Source organism: Lontra canadensis, unplaced genomic scaffold (assembly GCF_010015895.1).
Source record: "Lontra canadensis isolate GAN:19392208 unplaced genomic scaffold, GSC_riverotter_1.0 scaffold4, whole genome shotgun sequence".
NCBI lineage: Eukaryota > Metazoa > Chordata > Mammalia > Carnivora > Mustelidae > Lontra > Lontra canadensis.
The window spans coordinates 31,834,340-31,854,369 of NW_022630998.1; the positions used below are offsets into that span (position 1 = coordinate 31,834,340).

Consider the following 20,030-nt stretch of genomic DNA (forward strand, 5'->3'; position numbering starts at 1 on the left):
AGCACCTGGCACTTGGTGGGCTCTCAGTAGCGTTATTTAATAAATGCTTTCTGCACTGCTTGCTGGTGGAGGAAGCCACTCTAGGCTTGCCAGGACCCACACAAGAATGCTGGTGTCAGCTGATTGGGCACAGTGGGGGCTGTGAGGCCGGAAAACTGGGCCAGTCAGAGGGCGAGTGGATGGGCCCAGAGGCACAGGCAGTGGAGAAGTTCGGAAGCCAGCTTCCCTGAGCCTTAGGATACCCAGTGGCCAGTGTTCCCCGGGAGCAGGATCCGGACTTATTTTGGGGGAAAGAGGCAAATGTCAACTAAATAAATTCACTGGGAATTTTATGAAAGCTCACACAGCACCAGTACACACATATTCAGGGTCTGCCATGGGGCGCAGAACACCTGGGACACAGTGCACCGGCCTGACTTTCAGGTTAAGAGCTCTAGAGCTCCATACTGAGCTCTCTGATTGATCTCTTATTACACACACACTCACCATATAGCTAACATATTTTTAGTACAGATATATCAAATATATCCTATGTAGGAGAGATGTATTTTAAAATATCAAAACAGAGAGGGAGGCAAACTGTAAGAGATGGCTAATCATAGGAAACAAACTGAGGGGTGCTGGGGGAGAGGGGTTGGAGGATGGGGTAACTGGGTGATGGGCATTAACGAGGGCACGTGATGTAATGAGCACTGGGTGTTATATGACTGATGAATCACTAAATTCTACCCCTGAAATGAATAATACACTATGCATTAACTAAATCGAATTTAAATTAAAAAAAAATAAAATAAAATCAGTTTACTTACTGTGCTTTTGTGCTGGCGCCATAGCCATACTCATTTGTTTCAGTAAAATTATTGCAGTTTGATTAAGTATTGCTTCTTACTGCCCCTCGAGTTTGGACTTTACTGTCCATCTTTCCTGTGACTGAACCAGCGCCTGGTGCCTCAGTCTCCACGAAACTTCTAGCCCAAGGTGACTGCTTGCTGTCTGAGCTTCCACAGCACTCCTGGGCTGCTCACTCATCGCCACGTACGCTACACAGGTGTTTGACACCTGTTGGTGAGCCCAACTGTCCTGTAGCTCTTGTCAGGATAAGGAACTGCCCACTAGGCGCTTTTTTCCCATCCAGTGGCTAAAATCTTCAAGTACAAGAACCTGCCTACCTGTCACAGATCATTGCATGTCGTAGCTGATCAATAAACATTTCTTCTCTGACTTATTTTTAAGCTATGCTTTGCCTGATTTCCAGAAGAAAGAAATCTTACCAGCCTCCTGCTTATCTCTCTTCAGACAATGCATGTAGGTCTCCAGGAGGGGAACCTTTCCCTTGGGCTAGTCCCCCAGGCACCTTTCCCCCTCTGGCCTGGCTCCTTTGCTCCCAAGCACTTCTCACTTTTAATTTGCTATAAAGCTCGGGCCTGGTATCTAAGCCAACCTAGGGTCAAGTTTGACCCGGGAAGCTAACTTACAAAACTAGGGGAAAAAACCTATTTACATTAAACACATCCCTTTCAGCTATTGATTTTGAAATCCTATCATAAAAGCAACCAGGCAAGGCTGGTAGGCTGGATTTCAGCATTTCCCTGCTCAGGTTCTGGGTCTCCACAAGCTGCCAAGAGCAGAGCAGCCCAAGGCAGACTCCTCTTCTCTCAACCCTAACAGGCCGGGTCTGTGGGAGCCCACGCGGCCCGACCTCGTCTGTTTCCCAGGGAGATCTGGTACAGGGTGCCCCACCGGTAACAGATGGAGCCTCCCAGCAAAGCATGAAGCCTCACGTGCATGTCCTTCCTTCCATCAGGAATCTTTTGACTGAGTAGGCAGGTGGGAAGGAAGAGGCAGATGAGAAACCAGTGTTGGGTATCGGAGAAATTTAACTAAAATCTGTCATCCAGAAATTCCTCTCCACAAAATACAGGAAAGAATCTTTATCACCAAGCATTAAGGCAGGCTGTGATGCATCTCCCAGGCAGTCCACGAAAGAAATTGCAAAACTAGAACAAAACCTTACCCTTTTAGAGAACCAGGCTGATAGAACCTGTCTGCGTACATGTTCTCGAAGTAACTCAGGTAAGACATGACAGCACTATTTGTCACACAGCGCTTACTCCAAGTTCACCCGAAATTGGGGTGGCGTTTGTGTTAGCTAATTGCCTTCAGCCAAAGGAAAAATAAGGTTTTCCTGTCTCTTCAACAGCAGGTAATTTTACAACTTGGAGCCTGGCCCCTAAGTTGAACCACTAGCATCAATCCCCTCCCCCTGCCAGGGGCAGATCTTTCTTAATGTGTACATTTCAAAGAGATGGCTCCCAGGCCCTTGAGAAAAACATTTCTAGGTTGTAAAACTGGCTGGAGGCTCACTTCCTCTTAAAGAGATTTATATACATCTCAAAGGGACAGAGAAAGAATTTACAAGTTTTCTAAAGGAAATATCCTAAGAAAAGGGGAGCGGTGGTTTAGTTACCTCCCTTCCCTCACATGGGGGGAGTACTGTGTCAGGAGCTCAGCAGGGCTCCAGCAAGGGTGGACATCCCTCAGAACTGATCCCACAGTTTGAAGAGACAAGACCCGAAGACCATAGGATGGGGTCACAATTTTTATTGGTTCTCAAGCTCACTGGCCTGCACATGAAGATTTGTAATAAATGCTGGGTAAGAGAGAGAATGAACATAGAGACCCCAAGTCAGAAGGGGTCATTTAGCTCAGCCTGAATGCAGTCGCCCCTATACCTTCAACCCTCCTTAAACACCAGCAGAGCTGGGCACCTTACCACTTCCTAAGGCAACCCATTTCACCATTGGACAACTGTAATCATTAAAAATTTCCCCACATATTCATAAGGTGGGGGGATCAAAATTAGAGAGTGTTTTCAAAGCCAGGTACTTCTCCACAGTAACCCCAAGGAGCAGCTATCTTGCCCTCTGTCACAGATGACGGAACTTAAAAACAGAGAGGTCAACTAAAAGCCCAAGGTCACACAGATAAAGGAAAAGCATATACTGTGTTTCAGTAGCCACTCATTTAAATGAAGATCCTGTTTTTACTTAGAAGATTTAATAATAAACAATATTACAGTATGTTGGGATGGAGCCGACACCCTTATCCCCCAAGGAATACAGCGGCCAGCCAGTTCTAGCTGCCTTGGTCCCTCGTGGTTTCTCAGGGATACTGAATGGTTTCTCTCAGTCAGTGTTGCCACTGGGAGCTCTGGGCTAAGTTGCAAACCAGCACACAGGTTGTTTGTGCTGTTCTCCCCCAGCCCCAGAGGGGAAGCAACACCAGAGGGTGAACCCTCAGGGCTTTCTCCACCCTCTAGGAATACCACTGACCATGGACTTCCAAAAGCAGTCAGATGTGTGGGCCAAAGTCACTGTGAATGACACCAACATGCTTCAGGTGGAAAGGAGTCCCAGTGGGCAGTGATGAAGGGAGAGGGAAGACAGGACAGTGAGGTGAAGACAGGTATCTTTTTATTTATTTGTTTGATAAATATTTAAGTGCTTATTATGGGGCAGTTTTTACAGTGCTCACCGGCTGAGGGGAGAACTCCTGTGTAGCCCTTGTTACGTGTTGGGCTTGGTGGTTATTATCCCCATTCAGTCCTCACAAAACACCCATGAGGTTGATGCTCTTACTGTCTCCATTTCACAGACAGGCAAATGGAGGTAAAGGAAGGTAACAGAGCTGGCACCAGACCACAAAGTTCGTGAGTGGCAATGCCGGAATTCAAGGCCAGCAGTCCTTTCTCCCAGTCCGCAGTCATAACCTGCTCCCCTCCTGGGCCAAGACAAGTCACAGGACAGGTGTTCTGCCACAGGAGCCAGAGCCCCGTGGGAGCTCCTGGGAGGGCATGGTCTGGCCTGGTTTGAGGCCACACTGCTCAACTACGCTGTGCGTGTCTGGTTTTAGTCAGACCAACGTATTGCTTGCCCCCACCAGCCCCATGACTAGTACCAGGTCACAAACAACAAAAGATCCGAGCAGAAACAATGACTAAACACCACATACCCATGTCCATAAACAGATGGCTATGGATGCCCGCCTGCATGGCCTCTTTCTGGCCATGCACTTTCCAGGCATCTTCCAGATGGGAGAATAGCCACTGCCCTCAGCCTACACCAGATTTAGTCAACCTGTGAATGCTGCAGAAGGGAAGGGAGGAATGAAGGCTAATTATACCCCTGTTCTATGCCTAGGTCCAAAATCTTCATGAGGAGGGCATGGCATCCTGCACCACAGTCCCTGATCTAAATTTGGCTTTGGAGGGACTCTATGGAAAACAATTATCCTGAAATTTAGAGAACTAGATTAAACCGGGACTGAATCCACCTAGGATTTGTGGTGGCTGACTATCCCCAAAGGCCCCAGGAAAACCCATGATGTGGGGACAACCCAGACTGATTCTAGATTCCAGAATACTTGGAGCTTCCAGGGACAGATCTGAATGAGGCCAACCCAACCACTCATGAGTGGCCTATGCAAAGTGTGGACGCAGCCTCCACAATGGAGAAGATCACTTCGCAGCCTGAGAGCTAGCCTTGAATCTCATTTATTCATTCATCCATTTGTCCACCTGTCTGGCTGTCTATCCATCCATTCAACAATATCAGAGAATCAATCCCTGTGTCAGATTCTGGGGCTGCCCTCCAGAAGCTTCTGGTCTGGAATAGGAGAGAGATCATTGTAAAAAACAGATCATTCGAATAAAAAGTGACATAAGCGAAGATAATTAACAGGGGAGAAGACCCAAGTCTACCTGATATATCAAGGAGATTTTTCTCAAGAAGGTAAAAAATTGAGGGTTAGCATTTAGAATGCTTTTGGCATGTTGATAGAGAAATTTTAAGAAAATTTAAGTTTGTATTTTCTATGCCTGCATTTTATTTTTCTAGTCATTGTACTTTATTATGTACTTTATTATGTATTATATACTTTATCATGTTTTACAAATGTATTGGTCTGTGATGGATTAGAAATTAATGACAGCTTTTGCTGCAGACAGTTTGAGAAGAGCTGCTCAGTTTCTTTATCTGTATGATGGGGCTAATCATAGGATCTACTCACAGAGGTTTTGTGAGGATTAAATGAGCCCTCAGCACAAATGCTGACATAGAGGGAACAGGCTGGAAGTGTTAGAAGTTCTTGTGGCTAATGTTACTAAATTGGTAAATTGGTGAGAAAGGGAGAGGGGTCTAGAGTCAGGGAAATCAGGTCCTAGTGTCCTGAATAAACTAGGCAGGAGACGTTCCAGGCTTCAGCCATGGTGGTGGGAAGGCTTCATGGAGATAGATGAAGTTCCAAGATACTTAGTGAGTGGGCTCAGGGGGCTTTTGGGACCAGTCAGATGTGGGCATGAGAGTCATGAAGGAGTCTTGGAAGACTCCCAGGTTTCTGACTTGAGGATTTCACTTGACTGGGAATCCTGGCTGGGGAGCAGGCTTGGAGTACAGGCTAGGACAGGATGATCAGGTTGAACTGGAGGTAACTGGGAGGTATTGCAGAGGGAATGACCTTCCTTTTCTAAGTAAGCTCTACACCAGACATTGGGCTTGAATTCACAACCCCAAGATCAAAGGTCACATGCTCCCTGACTGAGCCAGCCAGGTGCCCCAGGACGTAATATATTTTCACGTGATTGAGGCCTCATGAGAGGGGTCTAGACTGGAAAGGGTGGCAACTGTCCGACCGTCCACCTGTTCCTAAATCCTCTCATCGGGCTTTCCTGGGGGCTCACCCTCCTTGGATACCAACGGTGACAACGAACTAGCGGCCATGTACAGACGCCGCTGTAGCACCATGACCAGAGGCTCTGAAGCCAGGAAGTCTGGATTTGAATCCAGTTCTGCCACTTAACAATTCTCTATTGTCCTGAGAAACTTACTTTCCTTTCATGTCTTCGTTTTCTCAAATTTAAAGTGAAACTAATAATAAGGATGAAAAACGAGTACAGTGTTTGTATAGTACCTCTACCTGTTGTCACGGGGTTTGAGGACATTCTCCCTTCACCTCAGCAAACAGCTTCATCCAAGGGAAGTGGCCTGAGGGCTTCCTCACTCCTTATGACTGACGGAATTATCAACTGAACACACTTGCAAACACCCGCCAGTGACGTGCACGGGCCCAAGGGGGTGATTATAGAGTCTGCCTGGAGTCCCGCAAGGTCCTTCCCAGGGATGCTTTTGTGTGACACCCTCTGGCCTACCCCTCAGGCTGTCTTCCTGAGTCAAGCTGTCTCCTAGGGCCTTTCTGGGCTTGCTTAGCCAAGATGGACCCTTGTCCCTAGCCTCCCCTATCTTGGGAGGATGGCCGGTCCTCCAGGGACATGCATCCCTGGCAGGCTGGGCCTGTTCCTGCCTATCAGACCGCACCCCTTCTGTGCCTACGGTTTCCTCCCAGGAACCCTCATTTCCTTCGGCCCTGATACCTTCTCCTTCTAGGCCCCCTCCTCAGGGACTTCTCAGGCCTGCTGCTTGCCCAGGGCACCCCGAGCTGGAGAGCAAGAGCTTTTCTGCAGGCCAGTTACACTTAGCTGCTCCAAGTCAGAAATTCTGCTCCTGCGGAGATCATTAAATAAGGGCCCATGCTGTACAGAAGGTGCTCAGACATGTGAAAATATGCTCACCACCATTAGCCCCCAGGGAAATGCTAACCAACCATGGGACGACACCTTATACCTATCAGAGTGGCTAGAATCAGAAAGACCCGAAATAACAGGTATTGACTGTTGGGCTGGCAGAAAGGGCTACTTAAGATGGCGAAGTTCCCGCCACAAGACCTGGGCTTGGACAGGAGAACAAAGGCCCAAGCAGGAATCTGAGACCCCCGCCCCGGGCTCCTATGGACCAACGGGACCCCGCGAGCAGGCGAAATATCCAAATAAGGGAAACTTGCCAAAAGACCCCTGAGCTCCCCTCAAGACCCCTTAAAAGCCCCCTCCTCCCTGCCTTGGGCGCGACTTCCACCACTCTTCTTTCCAGAGTCGCGGAACCTCGCCCGAGGGTGCCCACCTCCTCCCGGCGCAACTTTGCTGGCTCCCCTTCTCCTGAGCCCTGAAACTTCGCCGGAGATGCCTTTAATAAATCTTGCCTTGCACCCACTTTGCCTGGTGTCGTGTTTATCTCGCCGGAAAAACTTTACATTGACAAATGTGGGAAAAAAGGAACCCTTTGCACCCTTGTTGGTAGGAATGCAAATTGGTGTGGCCACTGTGGAAGACCGTATGCAGGTTCCTCAAAACTGAAAATAGAAATATCACAGGATTCAGTAATTTCGCTACTAGGTACTTACCCAAAGAAAACGAACACTAATTCAAAAAGATGTATGTACTTCTATTTACAATAGCCCAGAATATGGAAGCAACCCAAGTGCCCATCCATAGGTGAACAGATAAAGAAGAGTGGTATGTGTACACACACACACACACACACACACACACACGAATATTACTCAGCCATAAAAAAGGAGATCTTGCCATTTGCAACAACATGGATGGCCCTAGAGGGTATAATGTTAAGTGGAATAAGTCACACAGAGAGAGAAAAATACCACATGATTTTACTTATATTTTGGAATACAAGAAATAAAACCGAACAAAGAAGAAAAGAGAAAACAAACAAACCAGACTCAAATACAGAGAACAAACTGGTAGTTGCCAGAGGGGAGATGGGTGGGGGATGAAGAGGTATATAATTTCAGTTTTGAAATAAGTTGCAGAGATGAAAAGTACAGCACAGGGAATTTAGTCAGTAATACTGAAAACACTGCTGACTGGTGGTGCCTATGTTTACCGTGGTGAGCACGGAGTCATGTACAGAATTGTTCAATCGTTACGTTGTACACCTGAAACTAACACTGTATGTTAGTTATACTTCAGTACAAAAATAAAATCAAGAGAATTATTTGTGAGGATCTGGGAAAAAAAGGGAACTTTTGTGCACTGTTGGTGGGAACGTAAAAACAGTGTGGAGAGAACTCAAAAACGAAAAAATAGAACTACCATATGATCCAGCATTGCTACTTTTGGTTATATGTTCAAAGGACACGCAATCAGTACTTCAAAGAGAAATCTGCATTTTCATGTACAGTACAGCATTTCTCATAATAGCCACAATATGCAACAGCACAGTGTCTGCCAGTGGACGAATGGATAAAGATGTATGTATACAATGGCGTAGTATTTAGCCATGAGAAATAAGGACATCGTGCCATTTGCTACAACATGGGTGAACCTTGAGGACCTTATGTAGGTGATGTACGTCAGACAAAGAAGGATGCTGTATGACAACCCACAAAATCTAAAAAGGTAAACTCCAAGAAACAGAGCAGAGTGGTGGCTCCTAGGGAATGGGGACTGGAGGAAATGGAGAGATGTTGGTTCAAGGTTGTTTCTACTTGTAAAAAATTTTTGAGTATCTAAGTTATAGTGTAACAGTGATAATTAATAATACTGTAGGATATCCTTGAAAGTTGCTGAGAGAGGAGATCTTAAATGTTCTCACCACAAAATAGAAATGGTAATTATGTGACGGGATAGAGGTATTAGCGCATGCTGTGACGGCAATCATTTTACACTATACACTTGTATCCAATGTGCATGTTCAAGTTAGACAATGTTACATGCCAGTTACATCTCAATGAAGCTGGAGGGAGCAATAAATAAAGGCCCATGCAAAGGGCAAGGATAGGCCTTCTTTTGGTCTTAAAAGGCTCCTGCTGAGTAATGCTGAGGAGGGGTAGGGAGGCAGGAGGTGAGAGAGGGTGCAGCTCTGCAGAGCCCGCCCCTTACTGGCTGTGATCCTGGCTTGTAACCACCTGGCTTGCTCAGTGAGATGCTACAACCATTTTGGAAAGTGAACAAAGAAAACTCTCTTAACAGGTGCAAAGCCACTGGCCCAGCATCACACTTTGAAAATCCATTCTGCAGAAATAGGGCTGCCAGTATATAAGAAGAGAGTCACAGGAGGATCACGTTTGTAGTGACAGACAGAAGAACCCAGGAAGTCACCTGTCCATCGGAGGGAAAAGGGTTGTATTAAGTGGTGGCACATTCAGGCGCTGGAATATTCCATGGCTAGTAAAGAATTAGTCAAAACTACCTTCACTTCACCTGGGTGAACACGTATGCCATATTTTTTTTTACATTAAAAGGAAAAACTACTTGGATAGTAATGAGAATGAGTGGTTCCAGTTTTCTAACAGTATAAATATATATGCATTTCCATATATTTATGTGACATAAAGTATTGATGGTTATTCATACTAGTTATTCAAACTGCTAAAAGGGTTACTTGAGAACAAGAGACTTGGAGGAGGCAGCTTTTTAAGTTTTTCTTAATAGTCAGTCTTGTGTCCCTTGTAAAAATAAGCATGTATAATTTTATGATTCAAAAAAGTAACAAGCTAAAAAGTAAATCAGCTGTGCAGCATGTTAGAAGTCCAGATTTCCAGGCTGTATCTTTTGAATGAGTTTCCACAAGAATGGGGCCATCACTTATGCATTTGAAAAAAAGCTTCACAGGTGATTTCCTAGCCCCTACTGGGTCTGGGAATCTGAGCCTCAGCAAACCCATTTACATAATGGGCTCAATGAGACCTCTCCCCAGGTGTTGTGAGAATTAAGTGACAAGCTGCCCTTAGCACTGACAGTATGCAACCTCCTTCTTCCTAACGACCCCCAAGGCAATGGGAGAGTTACCACTGTCTCCCAAAAGCCACCTCCGATTATCCCAATCAGCACTGTCTGCCCTTTCTCTGAATGTTTGCTAATTTTGTTTTATATTTTTAGCATTTCAAGTGTTTCATGTAATTGTTTTATTTATAATCTAAGAATAAGACTACATTCTAGAAGGAACCCATTGCATACTTTCAGATCCACTGAACATGTTCTGAAAACCAACATCCGAGTTGACTAAATGGATTTAACTACTTGGGCTCCTAAGTTCTTCTCCAGACCCCTGTTATCAGGGGATCTTATCCCTGCTTGACAGTCCCTCACCTACTGGCATTTCACCAAGCTCTGACCCTTTGCTCTGCCTTTCCACTTGGGATGTCCTTTCCGTCCCTGCATGCCCTGTCAAACCTGTCAGGTGTTTGTTTAACACTTACTGAGCTCCTACCATGAGCCATGCCCCATGCAAGGGGCCTTACAAACAACATCTTCAATCTTTGCAACAATCCTGCCAAGTAAGCATTATTTTGCAGATGGGGGAAACAGAGGCTCAGGAAAGGCCCGGGTCTTGGGACTTGTTGAAAGAGCTGGGACTTGAACCCAGGTGTGTCTTGGGACCTGAATTTGGGCTCCTCTCAGACCACAGCACCTCACAGACAGCCCTGCACTCATCAGTAATCGGATGGAAAGCACCTGTGATTTAGGACCTGGGAGTTCCACAGAACCCTCCACTCAGACTCCCCAGCCTATAGAAGTGCATTTATCATAGCAGCTCCTAGACACAGGAGTGTCCCCTCAAGGCATGTGACTCCCCAGACTCCTGGAATATCATAAGCCATTCTCCTTCCTTGTCATCTGTCCGCTCCACTCAGACACAGGTGCCCAATGTGCCTGCCGGCCATGCAGGGGATGCTGGGCCAGCCTGCCTTTTTCTAACGAGGTGGGGCAGAGGCTTGTCTTCTCTCTCCTCCCCTGTCTCCTCCCTTATACAGAAGTAGGGACTGCAGGGGTGAGGAGGGATGTTGTCTCTAGCCCTCACCCCAGAGAAGCTGTCTGCCTGTTTCCCTCACTTAGAACTTCTCTATGACTATTGTATTGAAAAGCATCAGGGCTACAATCTGGCAGAATCCCTGGGCTCCATACCAGGAAAAGTTTCTATCTGGGCTGCAAGGTCACACCAAAAGGCAATAATACTGTGTTTGTTGGTACTAGCCCTCTCCGTTAAAAAATAAGAGCCACCATCGTAAGTCCTTTGGTCACAGTGCCCAAGAGCTGTTTCTCTCTCTCTCTACTAGGCAGGCATACTAGGAGTCTGGGTCCTGGTCTAAGGGTTTTATGGGGTTCTGTCACATCCTGGAATGTGGAGGCCTTGGGTTCTGTTATTACCTCAATCTGGACATTCCTGGTCTTCCTGAATATTCTGGATAAAGATGCCATGAGTGCCTTTCTGCTGACTCCGAGTTATTTCTGATCCAACTGTATGTGGCATCCACATGTTTGAACTCTTTGGGGCTGGAGGGCAGTGGAGGGCAAGGGGAGGACCACGGGTCAGCTTTCTTCCAGAGAGTCACCCCAAAACGGGGACATCCTTGGGGTTGGAGCAGCTCCACAGAACACTCTGAACAAATTCCCATGATCCCCGTCTACTAGGCCAGCAGAAAATGGCTGTCCCCTCCCAGTTCTCCCAGAGAGCAAAGGGTTCAAGTTACTTCACCACCGCTAGATATACTGCCACCCCTGGGCACCAGTGTCACCTCTGTTCTATTCGGCAAGTAGAAAGTCACAAGCAGGAGATATTTATAGTCCTTCCCTGTAAACCAGAGGCCTTTCCTAGGGCTCCTGATATCATACATTTACAACCATTACCAGACTCATCTCTCACAGGCAGTCAGTTAAGAACCATCTAGTTCTGTGAGATACTGTAGAAGAGTGGGTGCCTTCTTCCCTGACCAAGGAAAGAATTCTGTGTGGCTTCAAGACAGGGGTGGGAGTGACCTCCAAGAGTCACCTTCAGGACCGGCTCACTGCAGGATTCCTGGCTAAGTGGGCAGGAACTCCCAGCTGACACACAGATGAGAAATGGCTGCTCCGAGCTGTGGTGGAGATGGAGACCCGGGGCCTCTGTCTCAGAACCAGTCCTCTTCCTGCCTCTGAATACCCAGGGCTCCCCATTCCTCATCCCACCTCCCAACCCATGATTTTCGGGGCCTTCTTCGGTCACCCCTTTAGGAAAACTAACCTGGCGTATGGCCCGTTCTCTAAGGATAGGATTTCATCATGAACTGGCAGTCTGTGGAAACAGGTGGCCCTCATGCTCTTTGCTGAAATGGAGCCTTAGCCCACAGAAGGGTTAACTCTAAAGCCTGAGTTTGGGGGAAAAGCACCTCTAAGTGTGGAGGTGGAACTGGAGCATCCACACAGCTACCACCACCCAAATATCCTCTCAGAGCCTGCCCAGTCAGGAAGCCCTCTTGCCAAGTACTAGTGGTGGTGTTCTTCTCTTTGAGCAGAGTTAGCTGAACAAGGACACAAATTCAAAAACAGGAGAAGTGGCACTTCTGGAAACAGCACAGCGGCTGACGGAGCATAACCTTGTCACAAGGGCGCTAACTGCCACCTCACATGATTCCAGTTGACCCCATGCTCAAGGTCACAGAGCCCAGGGCAGCGCTGGAGGGAAGGTCTAAAGGGCAACACTGACAAGAGCTGAGGGAGGGTGGCTTGTTCTGGTGACACATGTCACCCTCCACGCCCACCAGAACATGGGCAGCCAGAGATGCCCTCCACTCAAGAGACCAAAGCAGGGTTGACCATAAGCCCCCGGGAGCCAACCACGTGAACAAGCAAACAGGAAACACATTTTGCCACAGATGAAGCACGTTTAGGCCAACTGTGCAACAGGTTTACCTCTGCTGGGGGCAAAACAGTTGCGTGGCCCGTGATTAATGGATTCGTGATTTCAGAAATGAATCTCTAGCCATAGTATTAGCCAATTTAAATTGGGTCCAGCTGTTGGGTTAATTAGCAGTTAGCTTCTTTTGAGACCCTCTTTCCTCTTATTTATCCCCCATTGTTTTAATGCCATTGAGGTTGAAAAGCATCCCCAGAAACGAACGGATTAGTTGAAGGTTAAGGTTCCAAATGCATTTAGATACTCCGTTAAGAAAAATGCCTAATTCGCCGTCCAAAACAAGCCGACCAGCAAGGTGCTGAGAGCAGCGCCTCACCGCAGAGCTGTTGCGGGGACCGGTCGCCTGCGCCTGTGTGCGGGGAAGAGCGGGCCGCAAGGCGCGCGCTCTGGCGGCTCGTCTAGGGGTCACCACGAAGCCCTCACCCGGGAGCAGCGCCCCTGAGAGCTGTTAGGCTGTCCTCCGAGGTCCCGCCCGCAGCCCTCGGCCCCCTGCTCACGAGGCGCCTCACACTGGCTCTAGCTGTGCGCCCCGCTTAGGCAGGTATAAAGTCGGGTTTCAGGGGCTCACTGACCTTGGAGCCGGAGTCTCCCACGTCCCGCTGCCCGCAACAGCTGAGAAGTGTAACCGCGGCGGGCCGCCTTGGCCTTGAAAAGGCTCCGGGCTGGGCGGGGCGGGGGCCCATGTCGGCCAATCCCGTGCCTGCCGTCGGACGTCAGGGCGCGCAGGCTCCCGCCGCGGTGCCCTTGAAGGCCGGCGTCGGACTCTTCCCCTGGGTCCTGGGCTCTCCAACACCTGCCCTTTCTCCCGAACGTTGCCCTCCCCCACGTCCCGTCCTGGAGGCCGCGGCTCCCGGGGCTGTGCCAGGTTCCGGGCCTGCAGCCTGGCTGCCCGGACCGCTCAGCTCCGCAGCACCCGGCTTCGGCTTCGGGGTGGAAGCGTCGGCAGGGGGCCTGCCGCACCTGTTAGGGGATTTGTTTCCAGGTTCCCTCTGCAGCCCCATCCGGCGAGGGAGGAACGGGGAGGCGGCTGGCTCTGGAGGATGACCCCGTCCGCGCGCCCCAGCAGAGGGCTGAGAGGTAGAAGATGCGTAAAGCTCCCGCTTCCCCGCTGCTAACCAGGCTCTGAGCCAGGGGCCAGAAAGATGTCCTTCTAACTTGTTGTCTAGGGCCTGGATTCAGGGATGACAATCACGTTTCTCTTTAAGATCAAGCCATCTGAAGTAGACTGCTGGACGATTTCCCTTTCAATCCGCACCAGTTTAATGCATCACCCAGAAGGCCCTGCAGGCCACATCCCTGCTGAAAATAGCCCTCCTTGGGACATGCGCCCCAAACCAGAAAGGTTGACTGTAAATAGCAGTGACCCACGAGGACTTGGGCTGCAGCCCTGACATTTCAGAGAGAGCTGCCCGGCTCTCTGGCGATGGTCACGTACCCAGCCTCTATGGCCAGGTGCACATCACCAGCTGGTTCCTTTCCCTTTTTTTTTTTTAGGGTCCAGCCCGGAGCAGGGGATAGAGCCCAGAAATAACCTCTCAGCTAGAATGGTTCTCTTTCAGAGTTTCTTCTTCTTTTAATTATGACCTAAAGCAAAAATACATAACTTTGCATGGGGTTACTGACTGGGAGGGTGCATGAGGGGACCTTCTGGGGTCTGGGAAGCTTCCTGATTTGGGGGTGACTGGATGGGAGCAAACGTGTCTAAAAATTCCTCAAGCTGTGCCCATAGGATTCCGGCACCTTACTGAGTATTGGTCATATGTCAGTTAATATACATGCTATCATTTTGACCTAGCTTACACTGAATCAAAATTTTTATGAAGCCATATTTACCCTTTCTTCATATGATATACTCAGATATTTTCTAGGCTCTTCTATGTTATCTCATTAAAACATTGACAGATTTGGACCAACCAAACTGATTGCATGATCTTCTAGAGTCCGAGTTCGCAGTCTGCACATTCTGTTATAAGGGACCATGGTCTCTCCAGCCCCTGGGGGCCGCCCCCAGCAGAACGGGCAGCAAGTTGGAGATCTCCAGGGCTGACGAGCTGCTTAGTAGACTGGGTTCGGCGGGTTGGGGTTAGGGTTAAGGTGGTGTGTGTTTGGGAGGGGGTTAGTTTAGGCTTATTTCTTCCTAAAATAGCTCTTTTGCAGGCACACTGTTTCCAGGCATTACAGGCACCAACTGAAATAAATCCAGTGACCCTGAAGGAACCCAGATCTCAGACCCAGAAAATGATGAAGCTTTGACGAACATGGAGACGTCGAGTTTAAAGAACGGCAGTTACAAGGAGAAACTCCTCTCCTTTTTCTTTCTTCCCCAATTCCTTACTAATGGACATTTAGTCCTCTCCCACTCCCCAAGACCCCCCTCCACCCTACCTCAAGCCCTCATCTTTTACAGGGTCATTTTACAGAAGTAAGTAAGGTCAGAAGAGAAGTGGGCACATTGCTGAGAATACAGGGTGTCACTTTTCTTTGGGCGACCGGGCCATCTTGAAGCTTACGACAGGGGTGACAAGTGGCTCACCATAATTTCACAGTTGCTAAATTCCTTCATACTTGATCCCTGTCCTATGCCGTTTATCCCTTTCTCATCGCTGCCAACTCCAAGTTCACGGGCTCTCTAGACACCCAGTAGCCAGTGCGGCCATGAAGCTGGCTCTTGCCATACAAACAGGAACAGAAGGGAAGCTGGCAGCTGCCATGTCACCTGCTTGAGAGGAAATCTGTCCCCGGCTTACACTCTTTCCCATTCCTGAGGCCAGCTGAAGGCTGGATGTGTTGCCAGGCAAGGGCAATGCTGTGTGGGGTTCCTGAATCCCCACCAGCCTGATTGCTCATTTCAGAATTGGAAAGGGAAGCCAAGGAAATAGGAGATGCCCCAATCCTTTCTCCCCTCACTTCTCACTTGTGCACGACAGCTGCATCATGCTCTCTTCAGCCCGAAATGTTAGCACGACTTCATTGACTTGACTACAGTTAGAGTATTTTTATCGACATTATTCCATGTAGCCATTGCAGTCATTGTAAGGGCAGACATGTATCTTATTTCCTAGGTGACGAACTTGGCCTCAAATGGCTCAGTAGCCCATCCGAGGTTGGAATGATGGCTGGGCCAGGTCACCCGAGCACTCAACCTGTGCATGGGGGTTGAGCTGCCATTCGATGAACCGGGCTGTTTGGGCAGGAATGAGGTTCTATGTGCCTGGGGTGTTGAAAGGTGGTCAAACATGGGCTGGGGACGTCACAGGAGAGATTCAAGCGCTGGAGAGACAGTGGGGCCAACGGCCCTTGATATTTTTTCCAAGGTTCTCTGATATTTTAGTGCCCGCAACATGGGCTTCTTCCAAACTTTATTTCCTGCTGAACTTTAGAAGTAAACAAATATCTGAAGAAGCCCATTGCTACAAAGAAGACGAGGTAGAAGAATGCAAAAAAAATCAATGAAGAGACTAATGAGATTTTCGAATCAAGAAAGGCGAAATTTAATTTGCATATAGGTATAACCCACACCCCACCTGGCAAGTGTTAGGCCACAGCACAAACCTCTCTGTCAGAGTCACAATTGTCAGCAGATTTGCAAAGTTACTGGACGCAAACATTACGCTTCTCAAAGTAACACACGGGTCTGTCCATCATACACACAAACACACACAAATAACAAAGAAATACATTTAAATAATTCTCTGCCAAAGAGAGATGAGGATGGTAATCACGTTACCTCACATTTGGATAGCACTTTACAGTTCACAATCTAACCCATTTTGTCCTGACGACAGCCCTGTGAGGTAGGCGGCACAGGAATCACGATTAGTTCCATTTTGCAGATGAGGGAACGGGCTCGAGGAGGTTTTAGCACTGACCTAAGGTTTCCCCACTCGCAGGTGGACATCCGGGCCTCGGACTTGGCCGGGGCACCTTGGCCAGCTCTTTCATGACTACCTTTCTAGGGAAGAACGAAGTGGGTTGTGTGAAAGACCGTGGTTCAACATCCTGTATAACTCTTCTTTTTTCTTGGGCAGATGAGATCAAGTACAATCAGCCCTACAGTTAATGGCAGGCTGTGCGGAGGCCAAGATGAATAATTTTCTCAATCATCCCTGTGTTTACACCTTCAACAAAATAGTTGTTTTCTACCCTAGCTCTGCCCTTCCTTGATTTTTAAGTCACTTACAGCCATGGAGAAAAATGACACTGTGATTAGATTTCATTGACTCAAGTCTTATTACCAGGATTCACATAGTGGCACCAATAATTAAGTCATTATCTACACGTACAATCTGCCGTCTTACTGAAATGAAAATGAACCATGTTCATTTATTCCTTCTGGCTGTGCACATTAGCCTGGCTCTATTCTTTAGCCATAAATAGTATATAATTTATTCCACCGTGTAATATATATCCCACATATAGTATATCCTATTTCAATAGCAGTAAAAATGATAAAACATCACAGTCTGGATTAAAAAAAATCTTTAAAGCAAAGAGAAAGATTTTTTTCCCAGGGGGAATAAAATAAAACTTTGCAAACAAAAGCTAAATAAAATCCTTTATTTTAAAATAAAAGTTATTTTGGGGGGGGAATAACCCCTCTATTGCATTACTTTTTAAGTTAAGAATTTTAAAAGTGACCCAGTCATTGCCGACCCAAGTTTTTATCTTGTATAATACAGTGAGAGAAGAGGTGCTAGCCCATCATCGTATACTCCAAATGGGAATGTAACGTATTTTTCTCTTCCAAGTTATTCAGTATCTATGAGTTTCATTTGTTTTTAAGCAGTACTTTAAGACATATGAAATCTAACAAATAGTAATGGGAGCTTTGTTGGAGAGCCACTTAAAATATTGCAACAGTAGTTCAATATTCTCTCTTTAAATTCCTTCAGAGAAACACTAAGGAGAAGTGACAACATTGTACTTCATGCTTAAACCTGTCACATATTGTATTGGCTTAAGTAAGAGATTTGTCCCTGCAGCACAACTGGATGTCTTAGTTAATAACCGAAGGCATCTCCTAAAAGTCCCAAGATAATTTCATCTACAGTACAAAATGAGGGCATTCATCTGAAAGCATGAAATTGGCTTTTACTTCTGACTTTCTAGGTTAATTTTGCAACAATACAAGTGTTTGCCATTTGGTTGACGGGCTGACCTGCCTTCTGCTCTTAGAAGTGGGTCTCATATAATGGAATATAGGCAGACACAGCTGGGAGTGCATGCTCCAACAATAAACACAAACTTGAAAGGCAGAAGATGGGTGCTTTAACAATCAGAAGCACTACAAATTGCTCTTGGCTATTTTAAATGTGACCAAATTGAATTTTTTAAATGCACATTCTTATCCCAGATGGTCCAGAAATGGTGCATATCATCAAAAGGAGCTCCCTTGGAGGTAGAGTTCTTTCTTTTTGCAGTTCCAGCAAGCTTTCAGACTCCAGTAAACAGGAGGGGCGTGTACCTCAAGGGAACGCTAACGGTCACCATAGCAACTGACGGTGCCCGTAGCTTACCACTGGGGGGCGCTTCCCACATTCTGCAGGAAATTGGCGAGACAGCTTTGTCACTAGCTGAGGAAACCCTGGCGCTCCAAAAGGGGAGGAGCATTTGGAAACGCCTCTCTCTCTCATCTTTCTTTAGTAAGAAGGGCTGCAGTGCCTCTGGGAACATTTGCGTCGGACAAATAAGGGTCCACACGCAGAATGACCTCTTCCCGTCTGGAAGACTTTGCGGACTTCAAAGCAGAACGCATGGACCTTTCCACATGTTGTTCTGCCTGAAACTACTATGTGTGTGGTGCTGCCATTGATTTTTCGTGGGTTTTAGTCCACCTTCCAAGACCGTGTTTTTGAGCCAAGAAAGTTAAGCTTTATTTTCCTTTTCTTCGGCAAGACCTCGAGATGCTTGGTGAAGCTGACATATATGAGTTCAAACCCTCAGTACGTGAACACTGAGATACAAGTTGCAAGTTATGCATCATTATGATCCAAACAACCCATGCTTCTTATCATGCGTCACGATGCATCAACCTCTCATTTGAGACTAAAAAGAACAAACAAGCAACTTCTTAAAAAAAAAAAAAAAAGAAAGCATTCATAAGTAACCTCCTTGGGTTTAGTGCTACACTGTTGGCTAATATGAGTTATTGAAAGTATTTTTGGAATGGTCTTCAAATATTAGAAGTATTTTCTTTTACTTACTTGGTATTTCACTATATAGTTATGTACAGAAATGGCCCTTACCATGCAGGAAAAATGTACATTCCTTCCGCCTAGGGTACATTATCAACGCTAGTGCTTTCACTGGGCCTCATGAGCCAGCAAGCTGAGTTTATTAACCAGCCGTTAGTTCTAACAAGATCATTAAAGTGCAAAGAAGGAGGGAAAACAGCGAGACAGATCAATTTTTTCAATGTCAGAATCAATGTACTTCATGCTCCTAAGAGAAATCATCAGGTACAAGAGGCTCAGGTAACAACAACTCTGTATTTTTCCTCTTTCTTCTTTTAAAGCAGAGCTCTCCCTGAGAAGAGAAGAGGGAGGTAAACGTGAGATAGCCCTATTTCTTCCACAACCATCAATCCTGGGAAAAGGAAGGTCCCTTCCCCAGCACAGACTAACCCCCGCGTTGAGTCTTCAGAGAGAAGAGCTGTAAAGTGGTTGGTCCCATCTCCTATACACATAGAATATTTTCACTCATAAATATCCCAAAATTTAAAAACAAAGATGACTGGGGAAGAACTGTCTACCAACAGCACACAGACGTGTAGGTTTAAAAAAAAAAAAACCCCACGAAACGTTTTAAAAAATACAACCTGTATTCATAGTGAGCGTAAAAATGGTCTGTGTAAATCAGGAAAAAATCCCACATTTCTGTGGGGAGGGTGAAGGGAAAGAGCACAGCAAGGTGCAGAGATGATTTTTAAGTCTGTCTGATCACTCAGCCTAAAACCCTGTGGCAAGGTTGTGGCCTTCTGTCCCCTTCCACAGTGTCGTTGGAGAGGCGTGCAGGCCTCTCTCTGCAGACTCTGCACCTGCCTCTCTGAGAGCACCGGCTCCTTGGGCCCCACAGCCTCAGGAAGGAGCCCCTACCCCACCTGAAGACAGCCCCTGGCTGGGATCCCCCGGGGCAAAGCTACCGAGTTTTAAAAATGTTAACAAAGTTACATTCACGTGGCTGTCATCGTGTCTTTCCTGTGCTGTTGCCTAAAGACCAAAAAAAGCAGTCTCAGAAATGCCATTCCTCCAGCGTAAGTAGTTAGAATGCACTAAAAACCATGCACATGCTGTAGACTGAAATTGCTCATGTGGGGGCCCATCCCTACGGAGGAAGCCTCGGCTGTTCTGGAAGCTGGTAATACAGAGAATGTGACAGAGGCAGTTATAAAACCTAAGAGAAGGTTGGTAGGTGTACCCAGGCCAGCGAAATGCCAGACGAACAGCCTTT

General features: G+C 47.1%; 1 protein-coding gene across 1 annotated transcript in view; it reads right to left on the reverse strand.

The window, feature by feature from the left end:
* Positions 1-13,283, reverse strand: part of CKMT2 (creatine kinase, mitochondrial 2) — a 30,754-nt gene extending 17,471 nt beyond the window's left edge. Inside the window, exon 1 of the mRNA XM_032847468.1 lies at positions 13,154-13,283. The gene's annotated coding sequence lies outside the window, so the exon portion shown is untranslated. The remainder of the gene's footprint in view (positions 1-13,153) is intronic.
* Positions 13,284-20,030: the final 6,747 nt, after the last annotated feature.